A 14,614-nucleotide genomic window follows, 5' to 3' on the forward strand; every position below is an offset into this window, starting at 1 on the left:
TTCTTCAAAAATTGTAAAGTGAATTGCAAAATACCATGAATGCGTATGGGAAGAATGTGGAGGTAGATCACAACACTTTCACAATTTCGGCAAATTTGTGGAGGTACTGTGATCAGCACCTCGCTCCGACCGCCCTTATCTCCAAGGTTTGCCTCCTGGCACCAACCCATTCATTAGATGCTGGGTGAAACCCAGAGCCGCACCATGCAGAAACGTTGCTGAAAAAATCCCCAACAGGAATCGAACCCGGGTCTCACGCGTAACAGTCAGAAGCACAACTGACGATTTTTTTTAAAAAAGGAGAACCCCTAAACGACAGTCTCCCCTGACATTCTTTTCCTCTGCTTTCATATGTTAGCTTTTTCTCAGTTCCCATTTTTCTCAAAGAGCGAACTCAAATTTCCATGTTTTTCCCGTGATTCAAACCCGAGATACCTGGTGTCGTAGCGCGCTGGGCTAACCCCTCCGCCACGGAGATCGGCATTCACACTTAAACCGCCACGGTTCCCTTAATACGGATATAAAATGGTAAAGAAATAATATTAAAGAAAGCTTTGCAATTCTCCCGTTTTACACAAGCAGGACCGAAATACGATCAAAGGCGTTCTTAATATCCTGATTGGTGGTTTTTTATTTCATTATTCTACGTCGCTTGTCTTCCACTTTTGACTAATCGGGACGATGAAGATAAATGGTGATTAGATGATGTGAGGCGTTGAGAATACAAAACGCTACTACATTTTCGCTCTATGGTGACGAAATTGCACACCTCTTGCAGCACCACCAAGCTTGAAGAGAACGAAGCTGCCAGTCGTGTGGACACGTTAGACCGTTGACTGTGCGTGACAGGTGTGGTCATTGCGTATCGGGAAGAATTCCGCCGAAAATCAGTGCATATTGGGAGGGTGATATAACTGCACTTTCCGACGTAAACTACAGTTATAGTGCCATTATAAAGCTGTGCAAGGAGCGTGGATTCACTGTGTCCAGAAATGGCATATCACAGGTGTTGAAAGGGGCAGGTAAGACGAGGCGTGGGATGATTTCTGTGGGGAGAATCCAGCCACGCAGAGTATCGCAAACCGGCTACAAACATCACTGAAAAGTGCACACCATCATTGACCACGATTTGGGTTTCGCAAAGCGACGCAAAGGGCGTGTTCGTAAGCTCTTGCCAATAAACATCCAGGAACGTCGCACCAACTGTTGAAAGCTTTCTGAGCGGTTACAGGACAGGTTACAGGAACTTTCAAAGATGGTTCACTGAATGTAAGGAAAGTTTTAGCACAGGTTTCATGATCATTGCTAGATACTCGTACAATGGCAAGCTGACCATACATTGTGTTGCCAAAATACGAAGGTTAATTCCGATTATTATCAGGCTAACGTCCTGACACCAGTTTATCGCCATGACATTCCCCATCTCTACGGGAGGGATCAGAATCGTGTGTGGATGCATCAACACAAGGCGTCAAGTCCCACATCTCTCTCAACCCGCCTCTTCCTCCAACAAATGGCAGAAGAAACTGGAATTCGTGCCATTCCTTTCACAGACATTCCAGTGAAGTCACCTGATGCCTCACCGATGGACTCTTGCGCCTTCGGCCTACTGAAACGATCCTTGTGTCAGAGAAGACCCCGTACCATTGAAGGGCTATGGAAAGCCTGTCAGGAGGAGTGGTTGAGACTGGGCATCACTACACTTTGTGCCAGTCTTCTACAGTGGAAATTTCACTGTCGGGCAATTTCCAAGATGCAGGGCCACCAAATAGACCAGCACTCTCGATGGTGGTGACATGGTTTCTCTTAAGGTAGGAGCAGTTTGAAATCGTCACCATAGATCGGAAACAACCTTTGTACAACATCGCGTGATACTTTTTTATTGTCTGTAACTATGAGCTATGGAGAAGAAGAGTGGGGTATATTATTTTGCTGAGTTCCTATTATTTCCCTTATAAAGCAAGATTATAGATATCCGAGCTAAGATTTTGAGCAATGTCATTGCCGGTACGAACAGCGAACTCAACAGTCCTTCTCTCCAAACAACGGCTTATGACAAAGCGTGTCAGTGTAAAGAATGTTCGTTAAAAATTGGTTCCGTACCGTGTGTCTCTTTAACGAGATTTTCTGTTAAACCTCATCTACGCTGAAGATAATGAAACGCAATACCAATAATAAGATGATGAGAACCTTCACCATGACGTCATGGACTATGAACAAGTAGTTGATTTTGTTGACCGAAGATAAAGTATTTGGTTAAAACAAAAGTTCAACATTGTGTTTAGTATATTGACCCCTTCTTGAACTCAAAATTTTGATTTGCTTATTGCAAATGAACATTTTGTCTTCCACAAAATCAATACATTATTCATTGTCATTACAAAAGGTTAAAATATTTCTTTTTCCTATCTCAAAACGTATCTACCTCTCAGACGTCATACCGGTCTCCACAGCGCAGTGGACGCCAGGAGCCCGGGTTCGAATCCCGCCTTCGCTATTAGCCAAAAGTGGTAGAAAAACGAAGTATAATAATCCAAATCAATCAATCAATCAAACAAACCCTCATACTCCTTTCTTATCGACTTCGTGCAAATGAAAGATTTTCAAATCTCAAGTTCAGTTCGTAGTTTGTATTCTCGGAGCAGTATTTGAGTTGACTTGAAAGAACAATACAAACAGATGTTACATGTAGACGACACTACACAAAAAGAACAAAGAATGGACATTTCCACTCAATTTTTTTTACAACAATTTTAAAAACTACACCCTGGAAAAATGACCCCTGCAAGTTCTCGCGTTTCTCTGCGTCCAGTTTAAGGCAGAAACGAGACTTCCAAAGTTGCGAGGCTAGCGTTGCGCTGAAAACACGCCGCCGCCATGTTTCTACGTCACTCCTTAGGGAGAGCTCGTTTGTCGTCTGCTTCGAGCGTCCAGTTCCGGATGGGTAGGTCTAGCCAACGGTGAGCGAACACGTGCAGCAGTTTTACAAATCTGTACCGATTTAAATAATGGAAGAAGGAGCGATAGGAGAAAGGAAAGCTATGCTTTGTAATGATCATTCTTCTATGAAATATCTGTGCTGCTCACGTGCAAGATAAATGAAAGGGTTCAGCTGCGTGTGTTTTCAGGCCATGCGAAAAATATTGCTTATAAAATTGGTTGCTGACCAGACACTCAAAAATATTTTTAAACTTATATTTATCGATATTTACCGTAACCTATGTAGTGCAAAATAGGAATTTTCACATTCTTCACTTTATTTATAAAGCCTATTTAACTTTCTTTTCCATAAAGCAATTTCAGTTTGTGTTCCATTTCTGTTGCGCAAATTATGATCAAATATTTTTGTGCAGATAAGAGAAAATACACTGAGAAGATTACATTAGTTGCACAGTACATATCTATAATTAGTTTATGTATAATTATTACAAGGAAATAATGTGTATAACCATGGGCGTATTTAAGGGGGATTCAACGGGTCCAACCCCCCTCTTCTTTTGGTTCACTAAAATTACCAGTTTCCTTGATCTATCCGCTTGTTCATAAAAAATTCCTTCGGACTTATTTCATTCTCTTAAATTAGAGACGTATAGGACGGGATACGGATGGGAAGGAAATTTCGGTAATTCCACACACCAGATGGGCCTGCAGACCAATATCTGCAATTTCCTGATAGTTTCGGAATTTCTGCGATAAGAAACTGCATTGAGACTATCAAATCAGTTATTTCCCCCCCTCGAATCATATTAAAGAAATTCGGTTCTTAAAAACGTAGTGACACAAGATGAACAGAAAAGTATCAATACTTCGTGCCTACAAACACACCACTTTGTCGGGCCCAACATCCCCTCCCCCCATGCTCCCCAACAAGCTTCCGGCCAGCAGTGTCCTGGATTTTCACTTACGAAATAAAGCAACACTAATCATACCAAAAGTTGATCCATCCCACCCCCCGTGAACTATATATATGTACGCCCATGTGTATAACAATATCCCATACTGAAATGGTACGATATAATTATTTTGAATTTTGTACTGCGAAAAAAGCCGCCTCATCTCGTTACCCCGAACGCATTAATTGGTTGGTTCACAACTTCACCACTAAGGATCCTATCGAGACGAGACATGGCAGCCTTGGTCTCGTTCTCGTTGAGAGTTGTAAATGTCTGTCTCGTGTTTATTTGTAAATGTCTCATTGACAGTCTCGTCTCAATTTATAAACATCCGTCTCGGTTTGGGAGGGCAATTCTCGTTCTCGTCTCAAGTCTAGAAAAATATAGAATTAACAACGTATGCAGAGGCTTATCATTATAAATACAAAAAAAACATTTCTTAACATTTTTTTATTATTATTATTATTTTGACTCCTCGTTTCCACGGTACAGCCCTCGAAAACTAAATATTATCCTGCTTATATATGCAAACCAAACTGCAGATTCAGAATTACCAGGAATGACTGGCGTTGTAATTATTATACACAAAATTCATGATTTATCTGAGGAAGTCGCATGTTCCAGGTTTGACACTCGACTGGGCATGACTGTTTCCTTGTGAGTGACATTTCATTGAACTGGAAATTGTTACATGGGAGGATGTTTGCTCGAGACTTTGGGGACAGCTAGGGGATGCTTCTATTGTTAATGTTAGTGTTGCTCACGAGACGAGGCATGTTCCGTCTCGTCTCATAAAAGGAGACGGGACAAGTGAATGTTTTCGAAATGAGATGGGACAGAAGAAAAATTTCGTCTCTTATCATGGCAGCATGGCCGTATTTAGAGGGGGGGTTTCTAGGGTTCAAACCCCTCCCGAAACTTCTGACATGTTGCATTAATGGATGTTCAGAAACCAAAATCTGTAACAAATTTTCAATTTTTTTTCGAAGCATCACAAAAGTACAAGGAGACAATGTTGAAACGATCGAGCTACAATTTTCATACATTTGGAATTCTGAAAGTTGAGTGAAACAGCATTTATTCTCGGGTTCGCAGCCAACCGGCGACCCCTCCATTATCACTTCTGCTGTCATCTTTCCAGTGTTGTTCCTGCGTCATAAGGAATATAGACTGAAGATTCCCTTATGATTGTCCCAGAATTTCCTTTCCAGCTTTTAAATTCCCCGTCCGATAAAGTCGAAAATAAATCCCCCTTGATAGGAGTTCAAACCTAGTACCTCCAGTTTCGTAGCGCATTACGTTGGCGATTGAGGTTACAATCCATGCACCAGGCTAAGCTTTTAAAGAGAATAACTGGTTCCACACTTTTCAAAATTCCAAAAATTTAATTTTAAAGTCAAACAACAAAAACTTTATGACTAAAACTTCCATCTAACTTTTAAAGTTTTTTTCTTGAAGGTATCTAAAGCTTAATGACGAAGTAAAATAATTGTGCATTTCAGTACACACTGTATGAAACGTAAAAAAAAAAAAAAGAAACTTATGCTGGATATTCACTCATCTGCTGGATTGAGTAAGCCCCCTCAAGGATATAACAATAATATAGTAATAATAATTATTAGTATTATTATTATTATGGAATAAAATTGTTTTATTATTATGAAATTTTAATTATTATTGTACAATTATTATTATTATTTCTATTATTCAAATTTCTGGCGACGCCCTGGGAATAATTATGAATGAACCACCCCCGAAAATTTTTCCTGCCTACGGCCATGCATGGCAGGTTGGGTGATACTTAGATTGTGCAGTTGGTGGTAGTGTGTGTGTGGGGGGGGGGTGTATTCCTGCACCCCGACTTCCAATACAGCTTGTAGTTATTGATCTTCATTGTAGCGATTAGCCAAAAGTGGGAAGAAATGTGATGTTAGAGATGATACATAATAAATTAACCATGCGTTCTCATCGTTGCGGTTAAACAAAGTGAACGGAAAAGCGACGTAAAAGTAGGCTAAATACAAAAATTTACAATATAGAATATATATATTAACTGAAGAAAACTGGCATTTACTGCAGGAAATTTAAAAACTCACCGTATCTTTTTATACCGTATCACCTCTTATATTGCAGAAATTAGCGTGTAAACCAGTGTGTTCTAAAAGTATTATCTTAAAATTTGTGAAGAAAATATTATGACGAAAATAACTGTAATTCCAGAAAAGGCATTCCTATAACATTAAGTTCTTGCCAGTCAGAACTAACCTATGTATTTGCAATGAACAAGGCTGTTCACGTGTTCAGCCATTGACTGTTACAAGGTTTGGTTTATCACCCTAATGGTAAAACCCTCTACCGAGTGGCTGAAATATGGTAAATACTACTATACTGCTAGGGTATAATTCATCTCCAAGAAATGGAGCACAAATTTTTGCACTGGAAGTTGTAAGATACTTCTTTTACACAGTAACAAGTGAATATGATGTCGCTTCCGCGGCTCATGCTAAGTTGACGGGACGCATTTCTAAGTGATGACGTCAGAGGACCTCCTGTCTGTGGAGAGGACGTTTTCAAATCCGTGACGTAGGAGGTGAATTTCAGCGGTGTTTGAAGGCGTGTTTCTCGAGAACCTAAACAAATATCGCCGAGATATTTTGCACATCTCATGTTTGTGTCATTCTCTGTAAAATGAATGCATTTAAAACGTTTTTCATGTCAAAGTGGAAATGTCCATTATTCTGGCCGAGTGAAGACCCCAGAGCTTCGGTAGAATGCCAAAAATGCAGTCAAGTATGTACTACTGTGAAGAGAGGTGATTAGTATGAGTTTAGATTAATTGATTGATTTATTTACTTCACTTTTCTGCCACATTTGGCTAATCGCCAATTAATGGTGATAAGATGGATGGTTGAAGAGACAATCACAAACATTTAGAGACGACCCAACACGAGCCCCACAGAGGATTGTACTGGCTGTGGAGGATTGTACAGGCGCCAGAACCTCGCTAGTCTGCAAAATGCGGACCAGTGTCTTCCCAGTGTGAGTTTTGACATTGGGAATATGAGTAGTTGTGTGGTACTCAGAACACGAAGGCGACGTTATCAGAAGTTCAGTGAACTTCAGTTTTCAAGTATTCCCTTTTTAAACATTTTCGAGCACGGGGATAAGGGCAGAACGGTAGAGAGAGTGTTTTAGAGAAATACAGTAAAGAGGGGGTAAATCGGGTACGGATAAACGAGACAGGTGGAGAGAGTAGCAGTAATTATATGTACAGTCGCCGGCAATAAAACTGGGACACCTAGATTCTAAAATATTCGCTTTCCTGCTAAACGAAATGTATGCTGACTAATTATACGATGGTGGTAGAAAATGCTATTAAAATTTGCTATTAAAATTCACATATCACATAACGTCTTGCAAGATTATATCAGAATATAGGTGTCCCATTTTTTTGCCGTTGACGGTGCATATGGAGAATGAGAGAGAGAAGATACAGAGGAAGGTAGTAGAGTACAAGGAATGCAAGAGAGAAAAGGAGAGGGGAGAGAAGTAGAGAAAGGAATAAAGAGGGACGTTTTCTTAGAGAACGAGGAGGAAGGAAGAGAGAGAGAGAGAGAGAGAGAGAGAGAGAGAGAGAGAGAGAGAGAGAGAGAGACGGTGATAAGAAATTACCAGATAGAGAGTCACCGAGAGACATATTTGTGCACGACTAAATAGAAGCCACACACTTATGTCAACACAAACCGAAGAACTTCGAAAAAATTGTTGTGACCAAAAGGATAACTGTTATAATAGCGGATAATATATATTATTATGTAATTAGAAAATTAAAATATCAGATATGATTTTCAAAAGGAGATGCATTATCTCCATTGCTCTTTAATTTTGCCTTAGAATATGTTGTTAGGAAGGTACAAGAAACTAAAGAAGGACTAAAATTAAACGGTGTGACTCAGTTGTTAGCATATGCAGATGATGTAGACTTATTAGGGGATGATATAAATTCAATTAAGAATAATGCTAAAATATTTTTCAAAACTGCTAAGAGATAGGTTTGGAAGTTAACAAAGAGAAAACTAAATGTATGCTTACAGGCCGAAACCAAGTGTTAGGTAATAATCAAAATCTAATTATTGATAACAACTCGTTTGAACCAGTTTCCAAATTCAAATACTTAGGAGTAATATTAACAAATGAAAATTATATTAAAGAGGAAATAAAAAGTAGGATTAAATGCATGTTACTTTTCTCTTCATAAACTTTTGTCTTCTCGTTTAATATCTAAGAAACTAAAAGTTAAAATATACAAAACAGTAATTTTGCCTGTAGTATTATATGGGTGTGAAACTTGGTCCCTTACATTGACAGAGGAACATAAATTGAGAGTATTTGAAAATAAGATCCTATTAAATATTTGGACCTAAAAGGGATGAGGAGACAGGTGAGTGGAGAAGGTTACATAATTTAGAACTACATAATTTGTATTCATGTGCAGATATTACTAGAATAATTAAATCAAGAAGACTTAGGTGGGCAGGCCATGTGGCACGAGTGGGAGAGGAAAGAGGAGTTTACAGGATTCTTGTTGGGAAACCTAATGGTAAGAGACCAGTAGGAAGGCCAAGACGAAGGTGGAGGGACAACGTTGAGATGGACCTAAAGGAAATCGGTAGAGATGGAAAAGAGTATATAGATCTTGCTCAAGATAGGGAAAGATGGAAGGCCTGTGTTGCTGCAGCCATGAACCTTCGGGTTTAAGAAGGCTAGAGAGTTAGTTAGTTAGATATGATTTTTACCTCATTTTGGATGAGGTTGTCAAGCAGAGAAAATTTGCGGAATGAGAGAGAAGAAAAGATTGCTGACGAAAGACGTAACAAGTGAAGGAAGTTTTGAGACGTTCCTTGTTTCTCTCGTCCCCCCGTGGTGTCAAATTGTTGTCCGCAGTCGAATTTCTCTTCTTTCTATCAGCAACTTTCAAACGGGAAAACGTGAGGCTGGATGGATCATGTGACGTTTCAACTCCTTCACGCACGAAAGAAGGGAAGCGTTCAGGGGGGGGAGGACCAGTGGAGGGGAGATGGTGGCTCCCCACTATCAGAGTCGTTCCGTTCCATGAACGACTGGAGATGAACTCTGGATGGAATTGGGAGGAAGCTGGGACAAGCGGGAAGGTTATGTAATGTACTGGGAGACATTATGGTCCTTTTCAGTGTTGCCAGAACCAATAATATTTTACCAAGTACACACTAGTTACCTTAATAAATCATGTGCAACTACCAAACAGTAAACATTGTTAGTATAAATAATTCTTTGTGAGCTTTTTGTTTGTTTCCTGAGTAATTATGTACAAATACTTCTAAATAGGGCACATGCGACTTAGATTTTATCCAGTAAGCGCTTTTATATCTAGTTATAATACTCAGGGTGGCGACAGACGTGGAAAACCGGGAAAAGTCAGGGAATTTTGTCTTTATTGGCCTTTTTTATGCAATGAATGTGCCAGGCGCTTGCTTTGAAAGATGTCATTATGTAGCGCTGCATGGGAACAGGAATTGTAGTTGCTAAATCTCGGCACCTTTTATGCACAACACAACCACAGCACCAGAACAAAAACCGTGATGGGGGAAGGGAGGGGGGAGAAAAATTTCTGGAGGGGAAGAAAAAAATGATAAGCCTCTAAATATCATGTGGAAAATGCATTGAATTATTACTTTTCTTGTCTGTATGGAAATAGTAAGGGGACAGAACAGTCAACAGATGGATGGTGGGGTTGAAGGGGAGGGGAGGGGCATTACCACTGTGGCACTGTCGGTTAGTTGTTGGACATTGTAGCATGGCATTTTGTCGGACGTTCTGAAGGACCATGGAAACAAAATGGGCGCTATACAACCCTGTAATTTGTTGAATGTCGTGGTACAGCATTTGTCGGATGAACATTTTGGCTCCATTGATGCATACGATTTTTGTCGGATATCGCCGTCCGACTAATGTTGAACTTCAACAAAATTTTCACTATACCTTGCGACAAAAATTGCATGCATGGCATTCTTATGGAATTGATTTTTGTTGGATGCCTTCGGACTGCAGCATCTGACAAAAATTCCATGCATAAACAGAGCCTTGTACATCCGAGTTTGTCTGGTGTGGTACAACATTTTATTGAATAAACTTTTTGGCTCCTTATATGCATGCTATTTTAAAAGAACTAAATATGCTGACCAAGGCAGTAATTTATTTTATTAAAAACATAAACTAAACGTAACGTTTCAACCTTCAAGCAAGGTATTCTTCAGACTCTGTATCAAGTACAAAAGTAACAAGATACAAAAACAGGGCATTATATATACACAAACATTACTCCCTCCAGACTATTTAGAAAGTTGTTTGGAACTTTCTAGCAGGTGACTTTAACTTTCCAACTTTACTTTCACCTAACAGGCTAAACACATTACTTCCATATAGAATGTGGTTGGACTTTTAATCTCACGCTCTTTTCCCTTCATTTTTCTTCCTTGCAAAGGGAATTAAAACTTACAGGAAGGGAGGGAGAAGCATCTTAGGAATAGCGAGGAATGCAAACAAGAAAAACTAAAACAGAGAAGAGGAAGAGGAAGAGGAAGGGATTATCTACGAAGTGAAATGTAAAGAATGTCAGAGTGTGTACATAGGAGAAACGAAAAAGAGGCTGAAACACAGGTTGAAACAACATAGGGAAGATGTACGACTTAAGAGAGAAAGAAATGCAATATTTAAACACACGAGAGAAACAGGACATGACATAGAGTGGGATGAGGCTAAGCAGATAGGAAGGGAGAAGAGAATGCTAGTGAGAAAATGGAAGGAAGCCAAGGAAATGGAGAAGAAAGGTGAAGAAGACACAATGAACTGGAATGGGGGATTGAAGTTAAACAAAGAATGGAAGAAGATGTTAGAAAGAGTGGAAAGGACAAGAGAGAAAGAGGAGAGGAGAAGGAAGAAATGAAGGGAAAAGAGGGTGAGATTAAAAGTCCAACCACATTCTATATGGAAGTAATTGTGTTTAGCCTGTTAGGTGAAAGTAAAGTTGGAAAGTGAAAGTCACCTGCTAGAAAGTTCCAAACAACTTTCTAAATAGTCTGGAGGGAGTAATGTTTGTGTATATATAATGCCTTGTTTTTGTATCTTGTTACTTTTGTACTTGATACAGAGTCTAAAGAAGACCTTGCTAGAAGGTTGAAACGTTACGTTTAGTTTATGTTTTTAATAAAATAAATTACTGCCTTGGTCAGCATATTTAGTTTTTCATAATCATGGAAACAAGGCTTAAAGGTGTTATAAATGCTATTTTTGTCGAACGTAGCAGTTCGATACTTGTCATTCTGCGACATCAGACAAAACTCACATGCATTGAACTCTCAAGAATCCGATGTTTCTTGGATGTTCCAGTATCACATTTTGGGTCGTTTGCGACGTTTGTTGGATGTTGCATCCAACAGAAATGAAGCCTTAGCCTGCTGCACCACTGCAAATATGCTGCTGGAATTTGAGTACTCTTCTGTCTCACTTAATCTTATTCAATGTAGAAAAGTGTAAGAAGGTTTTCTTTCATCATCCAGACGTAATACTGCTCTTACATAGGTTAACATTAGTTTACAATGACATGGCACTGTAATTCTATGTCAAGAAGAATCCAACGAATCGGGATAGTTGAATAATGTCACAGAAGAGTAAAACAGAAATTTGACAAGTGCAGGATGCTCCCAACCTCAAGTTTTCTGCAACACATGTATTGCAATTTACGACCCCCCCCCCCCCCCCTCTTTGGTCCTGTCTGTTTTAACTCGTGGAATGGCCAATGTTATGAAATAAAATTTTAACAATAAATACGTAAATATTTTAATATCATAATTACTCGAATTATTTAATCCTAAAAGCATATCACTTTCTTCAGTAATTGACGTTTCTCTGCCAGACCTGTTAAATTTTCACTTTTCATCAACTGATTTATACGAGGGGCATCCAGAAAGTAAGTTCCAATTAGTTGCAAACGCGATAATAGTGAAAAATGTCAATTGCTGCGAAGTAGTGGTTATGAATGTGTATGAGATGTGTGGACACATTTTCACCCGTTCTAAATAGCGAAATAACGAGAATTTGGCATACAATTTAAATTGTTGGCATTTTTCACGAATTTTAAAAATGTGCCTAAAAAACAAAAAATATCTCGAAATCCAGCATTCTTGTCTTTTTTAGGCTTAAAGAAACAAAATGTGCCATATTTGTGTATCTAGAACACACAAGTTTTCCAACATTTTATCCAAGAGAAAACTATAATGCACGTTGTACGTGGAATAATTCAGACAGCCACATTCTATCAAATATTACCCAGGATTTTCTCAACTTTTATCAGAACAATTTGTACCACAGAGCAAAGTGGTGGGGTCACACAGAAGCCGCATCATCAGAATTTGTCGCGCAAGAAGTGTTTTGAATCACCGAGCTAAGTGGTGCGATTTTGGTGGTGATCGAGTGCTCACACACCACTACAGGGGAGTCGTAACATTGGCATTTGTCGAGCGAGAAATAATGGAAAAAAACTTCCTCAAAAAATCGATTCAAACATATTAAACAGTCATCATGTGACCTACTATTTAAAACAGTAATTTAAAAACACCACGAAGGTATAATTTTAGGTATATTTGCCACAAAATGTGTTAAAATAAAAATGTGAATTTTGGGGAAAATAACACCCAATAGTAAAAATAAATAAATAAAAAAAGAATAACATCAATTTGGAAGAAAAATATTTTTTGGCATAATCAGCCACTGTTGTTCTGGCATTGGTCACACTAAATTTTGTGTGCCCATGGCATCTGTGTCTGCCAGCAAAGACTGGAACTATCTGTACTGCAGTGCTGCTGTCAAAACAGTGTCCTGCCAGAAATTTCTTCGGCTGAACAAAGCGATGAAAGTGGGTACATTTAAGGTCAGGGTTGTACAGGGAGTGGTCCAAGATCTCTCACTTGAAATGATGTAAAGAAGCCTGCATCTGAGTGTGAAAAAATCTGATTACAGCACATACCTCGCAGTCGGTGGGAAACTGTATGAGAGCTGCCATCTTTAACCTAGAACTGTCAAAAACGGCTGTACTTTACTGCACCAGATTATGGTAAAGCCGCATGACACTTCTTCCTGCCTGCATACGCGTGTTGCGCTCCGACCACTGATGCCCCGTACAGGTGCCATTGGAACTTTCTTTTCTAGATGCCCCTCATACATAAACTTTCGGAAGCTGTTATCTACAGCGTGTTCCTCTTCTCGCCAGTAATAATGGTATAACTGCATGTTGGCAGTTTCACATTCACTTGGATATACTGTGAATGTTTTTACTGAAGGGGAAGTCCCTTGAGTGAAAAGCTTAAGTTGAAATGTTTTGCTTTACGTAGAAAAGAGAAGTAATGTTAGGTATGTGCATTGAAAAACGAGTCTGCACTCATGGTTCTTGCAAGCAGAGGGTTCCAAATCTCAGTGGAAATATCAACATATAATAACAAGAAAGGCTAAAGAGATTGCAAAATTACAAAATTCCTTTTTGCATCAATCACTTCACTCTAATCTCATTTAGTCGTAACTTTTAAAAGTAATGAAATATTTTATTGAAAAACTGACTCCTTATGAAAAATTCCCATAATTCCTCCCTAGCTTGCGAATAGTAATAATTTCCCAAATTCACTATTTTGCAGTTTCAATGCAAATCCTAGAGAAGTGAAGTCAATTTCGTGGAAGCTAATATAGGTACTTAATATACCTGGATCTGTATGACATTCTTATTTCCATCTGCAAAAACATGAATTTAGTTTATAATTATAAGGGAAAAATCTAAATTTTGTCCTGTAAAACCAGGAAAAGTCAGGGAATTTTATTTCTGCTTCTCTGTAGCCACCCTGAATACTTTATGTAGCTCTCGAGATACATTCGCCAATCAGGCTCCTTTAAAATATTTTTCAAAATATGTATTATTAAATGATACAATGAAGAGCCGTCTATATCTTCCATAGCAATCGATTGTAAATCTATTTTTATGGTTTATATATAGTGTTCAAATGAGTTGATAGAAGAGATTAAGTAGACTATCTGGTAGTCGAGAGGCGATAGGTTCAAATATAGTGACTAGCCGGGTATTTTTTCTTGTTTTTTAAATTTTGAATTTTTATTTTGAGTCTACTTTTGTGCGCAGATAGGCATATTCGGACTGGACCTACAGTTAAAAGTGGAATCCGAACTACTTTGTTCCTCCACGGGATATCGAGCCCGGGCCCCCTTAATTACGAGGCGACGATGGTTATCTGTTTTTACTCAGTTGCTTCTATTGAATGCTGAGATAGTATCTATAATGACGACCATGACTCCCCCCCACCACACACAACTTCCTTGTGTTTTCCTTCAATTTCAGAGGCGTCACCTCTAGATGAATGCGAGTAGTCTTAGTTCAACCTATGCATACCCGATTAGGTTGCATGAGAAATCTTCATTTTATTATATTATTGACGACAGAGTAGTAAAAAAAAAGTGTTCTTCGCTAAACCTGAAGGAAGAAGAAGAGGGAGGGTCAGGATGCGATGGATAGACGATGTGGAGAGAGACATCAGAACACTGGGGATAAGAAGATGGAGACAAAAGCCACATGACAGAATGGAATGGTATTGTTGAGAAGGCTAAGGCTATACTTCAAGTGCCGTAAC

Source organism: Lepisma saccharinum, chromosome 5 (genome assembly GCF_977018435.1).
Source record: "Lepisma saccharinum chromosome 5, izLepSacc3.1, whole genome shotgun sequence".
Classification (NCBI taxonomy): Eukaryota; Metazoa; Arthropoda; class Insecta; order Zygentoma; family Lepismatidae; genus Lepisma; species Lepisma saccharinum.